A 6,000-nucleotide genomic window follows, 5' to 3' on the forward strand; every position below is an offset into this window, starting at 1 on the left:
TGGGGAGGGGGGCAACAAGGCCAAGTTATAGTTGGAAGGAAGGGTATATGTCATGGTGAAGTTCATCATCCAGGAGGGGGAGGCGCTGTAAATTGCCCTGATGAAGGAGATGGAGGGTGTGGAGGTGGAGAGAGGGAGGGATGCAGCAATAGAGGCGTGACGACGGGCAGGGGGTGGAGAGGAAGGAGGAAACCCAAGGGTGGGGGGGATCAAGCCTGTGGACAATGTAAAGGATGTGTTCGAGGATTTGGAGGGCCTTGTAAAAGTGGGTAGGTGCAGATCCAGGCAATGCTGGCATAACATAGGACGGATGAGGGATTTTTAGGTGTGGATGCAATCCCCATATCCAGCCAGACAGGAGTTTGAGGAGGTGGAGGTGGGAATGGGTCTGGAGGTGAGATGTCCAGGTTAGGTGACGGCTGAGGGTGAGGCCAAGGTATTTCAGGGTGGGGGTGAGCTGGATGGGACGATCATAAAGGGTGAGGTAGAAATCATGGAGATGAAAGGAGCAGGCCTATGATGATTGCCTGGGTTTTGGAGGGCTTGAGATGAAGGAACCACTGGTTACACCAAGTGGTGAACTGGTTAAGGTCGGTTTGGAGGGTGTGTTGGGACCGTTGAAGGGTAGGATAGAGAGTCAGGAAGACGGTGTCATCAGCATACTGGAGAAGGTGGACAGGTGGGGGTGGCTTGGGCATATCAGCCATATACAGGAGATAAAAGAGAGGGGAGAGGACAGAGCTGTGGGGGACTCCAGCAGTGGGATAAAAGATACAGGACTTGGTGTTGTGAAGGGTGACATAAGAAGGACGGTGTGAGAGGAAGGAAGCGACCAGACAGGCAGGGCGTAGGTTTGGAGTTTAAAGAGGAGACTGAGATGCCATACACGGTCATTGGCATTTTGGAGGTCAAGGGAAACAAAAATGGTGGAGCGACGGGAGTTGAGCTGGAGGGAGAGAAGGTGAACGAGGTTAAGGAGTTGGTCTTCAGTGGAAAATCAAATGGCTCTGAGCACTATGGGACTTAACATCTTAGGTCATCAGTCCCCTAGAACTTAGAACTACTTAAACCTAACTAACCTAAAGACATCACACCATCCATGCAGGATTCGAACCTGCGACCATAGCAGTCACGCGGTTCCGAACTGACGCACCTAGAACCACATGGCCACTGCGGCCGGCTGGTCTTCAGTGGAGAAGGAGAGTTGGAAGCCAGACTGGGTCAGGGGGAGGAGGTGGTGCTGGTTAAGGTGCTGATGGATATGGCAGGAGAGGATGGATTCGAAGACCTTACTGAAGATGGAGGTGAGGCAGATGGGACGATAGGAACAGGTGGCAGAAGGGGGTTTGTTGGGTTTGAGGAATAAGAGGATGCGGGCAGTCTTCCACAGGTCAGGATAGAAGCCAGTAGAGAGGATGACGTTTTAGAGATGAGCAGAGACAGTCAGGAAGGAATAGGGGCTTTCTCTAACGTGGCAGTAGGTGACGCAGTAGTGACCAGGGGCCATGTTGCGCTTGGACCAGAGGATAAGTTTAATGTCTTGTGCAGTGATTGGATTGTTGATGTTGAAGGAGGGCAACTGCAGCAAGTACTGGAGACTAGGAGCAAATAGAGTGAACGACGTATGAGCACGTTCCATGATGGTGGGGATATGAGAATAATCAAAGTGGGGATCATTTGGGATGGGGAAGACCCCGGAAAAGTGGGAAGCGAAGTGGTTGGCCTTACTGAGGTTGTCAGGAAGGGGGCGATCGTTATGGAGAAGGGGGTAGTGGGGAATGGAATGGGAACCAGTAAGGAGATGGAAGGCAGATCAGTGCTTGGAGAAGTTGATAGGGAGGGTGGCGTTGAGTCATGTGCAGGTCTGGCGCCAGTCTCGGCGTTTCGTTGCTGTAATGAGGTTCCACACATGTCGCTGTATTTGCCGGTTCCATTGGAGTGTATCCCTTTCACGAGTGCGCAGGAAGGAGCAATAGAGGCAGTGGGATTCACGGAGAAGGATAACAGAGTGGGAGGGGGGAGGGGTGGATGGTTTTAGTAGGAACATGGGCCTCCACGGCGTCAGTAATTACCTTCTGAAGGAAGGACGAGGCGTGGAAGATGTCATCAGGATGGTGATAGTTAAGAGGGTAGCTTTCGACCAGGGTGGTGATGGATTCCCGGTAGGCATCCCAGTTGGCATGGTGGTAATAATGGATGACGATGGGAGGGGGTGCAGGGTGGGGAGCTGGAGGGGGGTGGTGAGCAGACGTTATGGTGAAAAGGACAGGGAGGTGATTACTACCTGTGAGGTCGAGGATGGCGACGGCGATATGCCCAAGGAGGCTGGTGGAGGCAATCTGGGATGGTGTCACTTTCAGGTCGGGTGTGCTGGGGAAGGAGAACAAGGGCACCTCAGATCGTGGAGAGGAACTGATGCCACCGCAGAAGGGTGGCAGGAGAGTGGCTATGGATGTTGAGGTTGGCGGCAAACACATAGGTGGAGAAGGTGCAGTCAATGTGCAAGATGAAGTCATAAGGAAGAAGAGCAGTGGAGTGGACATAGATGGTGCACAGGTAATGGTGGAGGGGAAGAAGACGCTGAGGATAAGGTGTTCTGTAGGGTCATTGAGGAGATGTTGTGACCGGACAGGGATATGCTTAAGGCGGCCAATCGCGACTCCACTGTGCGCCCGAGGACCAGGAGCATCAGTGAGGTGAAGGATATAGGGAGAAGTGTGGATAGAATGGTGGGGCTGGAGAAAGGTTTCGTTCAAGAGGAAGGTGCTGACCTAGTGACGGGAGAGAGTGTGCATGAGTAGGTATTTGTTGGAGCGGAAGGAGCGAATGTTCTGGAAGAGGATGTGATACTTGTGCCTTGCCATGGCAGAAAGAGAGGGGGGGAAGAGAGGGAAGGGAAGAGGCTTAAACTAGGGTGTCGAGGCAGGTGAAGGTGAAGTGGGCTTGGTTGTGGGAGTAAGTGGCAAAGGTGTTCAGGTGGAAAAAGGAACGGGTGGCAAGGGAGATTTGTTTGAAGGAGTGGGGGCGATGAAAAGGTTGAATGTTTTGGAGTACAACAGCAAGGAACCAGATGATGTCCTCAGCTGTGGGGGGTGGACAGGGGGATCAATGGGATGGACAGGGACTGTAAGGTTGGGGGTGGCTGGAGGGGGTTTGGCTTTACACTTGTGGGAATAGTTGGGATGGGAGCCATTGAAGGTGTTACAGGAAGGAGGGGCACATTTAAGAAAGTGGGAGGCCTTCCAATGGGGATGGGGGGGGGGGGGGCGGGTTTGCAGTTGCGGTCAGATGGTCATTGTTCATGAGGCATCGCTGGCAGGGGTAGGATTGGGGAGGGGATTTGGAGGATTCAACAGGGTGGTGAGGATGGTAAATCAGGGCACCCTGGGTGAGGAGATGGTCAATGGAGAGGGAAGACTCCAAAAAGACGTGCATGAGGTAGGTGGTACCAGAGGCATTGTGGATATGGTGGGCAGAGCGGATTTCCAGGTCCAGGTGGGAGTTTAGTTCCACCAACACCTTATCCTCCATGATCACCGGGCTGAGCTGGGTGATGACAGCGGTGTAGGTGGGGGTGCGACGGGGAGGCTGGGGCTGACAAGGAGCGGAAGAGGAAAGGAAGGGTGTCAGAGATGCATGGTGGCCAAACATAACTTGTTGGAGTTTACAGAGGAGGTCTGTGTGAAAGGAGGGCGACGGGGACTTGATAAGGACCGAGTCCCTGCAGGGTATGAGTTGGGAGATGGGAGCACCAGGTAAATACTTTTGTATCTTCGCAGTGAGAGTACGGGCATCAAGGAACTTAGGATTGGGATTTGACAGGACAAAGGTGTGGAGGGTGGGGGTGGGGGTATGAGTGGCTGGAGGAGGAGTGGTGTCCATGAAGACGACAGGAGGAGGGGGAGGTGGTGCTGACTTTTTGTGGGAAGTGGCAGGAGCAGAGTCGGTAATGACGCGCTTTTGGGGTTTTTTGGAGACTGGAGAGGGACAGGGAGGAGAGAGAGGTGGCGGATGGCAGATCCCTGTGGCGTAGTGGAGGTGCCTGGAGAAGCAGCCGGTTTGGTGGTGGCGAGGGTGGCTCGGCGTGACGTGATGCGTGCGGGGGATGCAGATGATGAAGTGACGGGGTGAGTGAGAGAGGGGAAGCCGACCACCTGAGGGGTGGCAGCAGAGGTGGCAACACAGGCGTATGTGGGGCGGGGGTAGTAGTGGGAGCTGTTGAGGGTGTGGAGGCTGGGGAAGGGTGTAGGGGTGTGGGTGCACAGCAGGGGAGGAGATAGGGAAATGGGTAAGTGGGGGAAGGGGAGGTGAGGTGTAAGGAGGGAGGCCAGGGGCGGCACTCCAGGAAGTGACTGTGGAAGAGGGGGAGGGAGATGTGTAGATGACAGTGGAGGTGGGAGTGCTCATGGTGGACGAACGGCGATGAACAGACAGCAGGCAGCGGGCAGCAGCGACGACGGCGGACGGCAAGCAGGCAGGCAGGCAGGTAGGCGGACGGACAGACAGACAGACAGCAACAGCAGCAGGCGACAGACAGGCACCAAACGTAACAGCAACGGCAACTAGCGCTTCGAAGGCGTAGATTACACTCTGAGGGTAGCCCAGGCTCAGGAATCTTGTGCCTTCGAAGGAGGGAATCCAACCCTCTAGGCCGCTACCAGTCGGTCGCGGCGCTTATATCCTCTTCAGACAGGGGCCGCTGCTGTCGCGTTGTTGTCCTGGAGAGGGGTCGGTCAGCGTGCGATTGGCTGACGTCTTCTCACAGCCATCTCTTCTGCATCATTCCCGACTGGCGTGCCGGAGCTTGAATTTACTCTGTAACAGCTTCTAATCACATTGCGTGTATGTGGAGTATTGTCTCAGTTTCCTTTCAGAAACGTCACATTGTGGAGTAACTGATGGGATGTCATCGAGTAAAACGGAAGTGATATCTTGCGTTCTCTAAGTAAATGTTGTCTGCCATCTGCTGTTCATAAGCCATATAAACGATTTAGGAGACAATCTGAGGAGCCCCCTTATATGGTTTGCAGAGGACCCTGTCATCTGCCGTTTGGTAAAGTCATCAACAGATCAAAACCAATTCGAAAATAATTTAGACACGCTATCTATATGGAGCGAAAAGTGCCAACAGACTTCAAGTAACGAAAAGTGTGAGATCACTGACGTGAGAACTAAACGGAATAGTTTAAATGTCGGTTACACGATAAAGCACACAAATCTAAAGACTGTCAATTGAATGAAATATCTGTGGGTAACAATTACGAAGAACCAAAACTGGAGTGATAACATACAAAATGTTTTCGAGAAATGCGGAGCAAAGGCTGCGTTTTATTGGCAGAACACTTAGGAGATTCAACATATTCACTACAGAGACTGCCAACACTATTCGTATCCGTCCTTTTCTGAAGTCTTGCTGCGTGTTATGGTATCATTACCAGGTGGTTCAAATGGCTCTGAGCACTATGGGACTTAACTGCTGAGGTCATCAGTCCCCTAGAACTTAGAACTACTTAAACCTAACTAACCTAAGGACATCACACACACCCATGCCCGAGGCAGGATTCGAACCTGCGACCGTGGCAGTCACGCGGTTCCAGACTGCAGCGCCTAGAACAGCTCGGCCACCGCGGCCGGCATTACCAGATGGAATTGACGGAGGATATCGAGAAAGATCACAGAAGGGCAGCTCGTTTTGTATTTTCGCTAAATAGTGAAGAGAGTGTTATGGATATGAGACACGAGCTGAGGCGGCAAACATTAAAACAAAAGCTTTTCTCGTTGTGGCGATATCTTATGACCACAAGTCTTCCGCAAACTTTTTCCTCCGAATGCGAAACTATTTTGTCGATGGCATTCTACAGAAGTTAAGGAGACATGATCACCGTAAAATAATAAGAGAAATCAGAGCTCGCACCGGAAAGATTGAAGTGTTAGTTTTTCCCGTGCACTGTTTCAGTGTGGAAACGTAGAGACATAGTCTGAAGGTGGTTTGATGAATCC

This window comes from Schistocerca serialis, chromosome 9 (genome assembly GCF_023864345.2).
Source record: "Schistocerca serialis cubense isolate TAMUIC-IGC-003099 chromosome 9, iqSchSeri2.2, whole genome shotgun sequence".
Lineage (NCBI taxonomy): Eukaryota > Metazoa > Arthropoda > Insecta > Orthoptera > Acrididae > Schistocerca > Schistocerca serialis.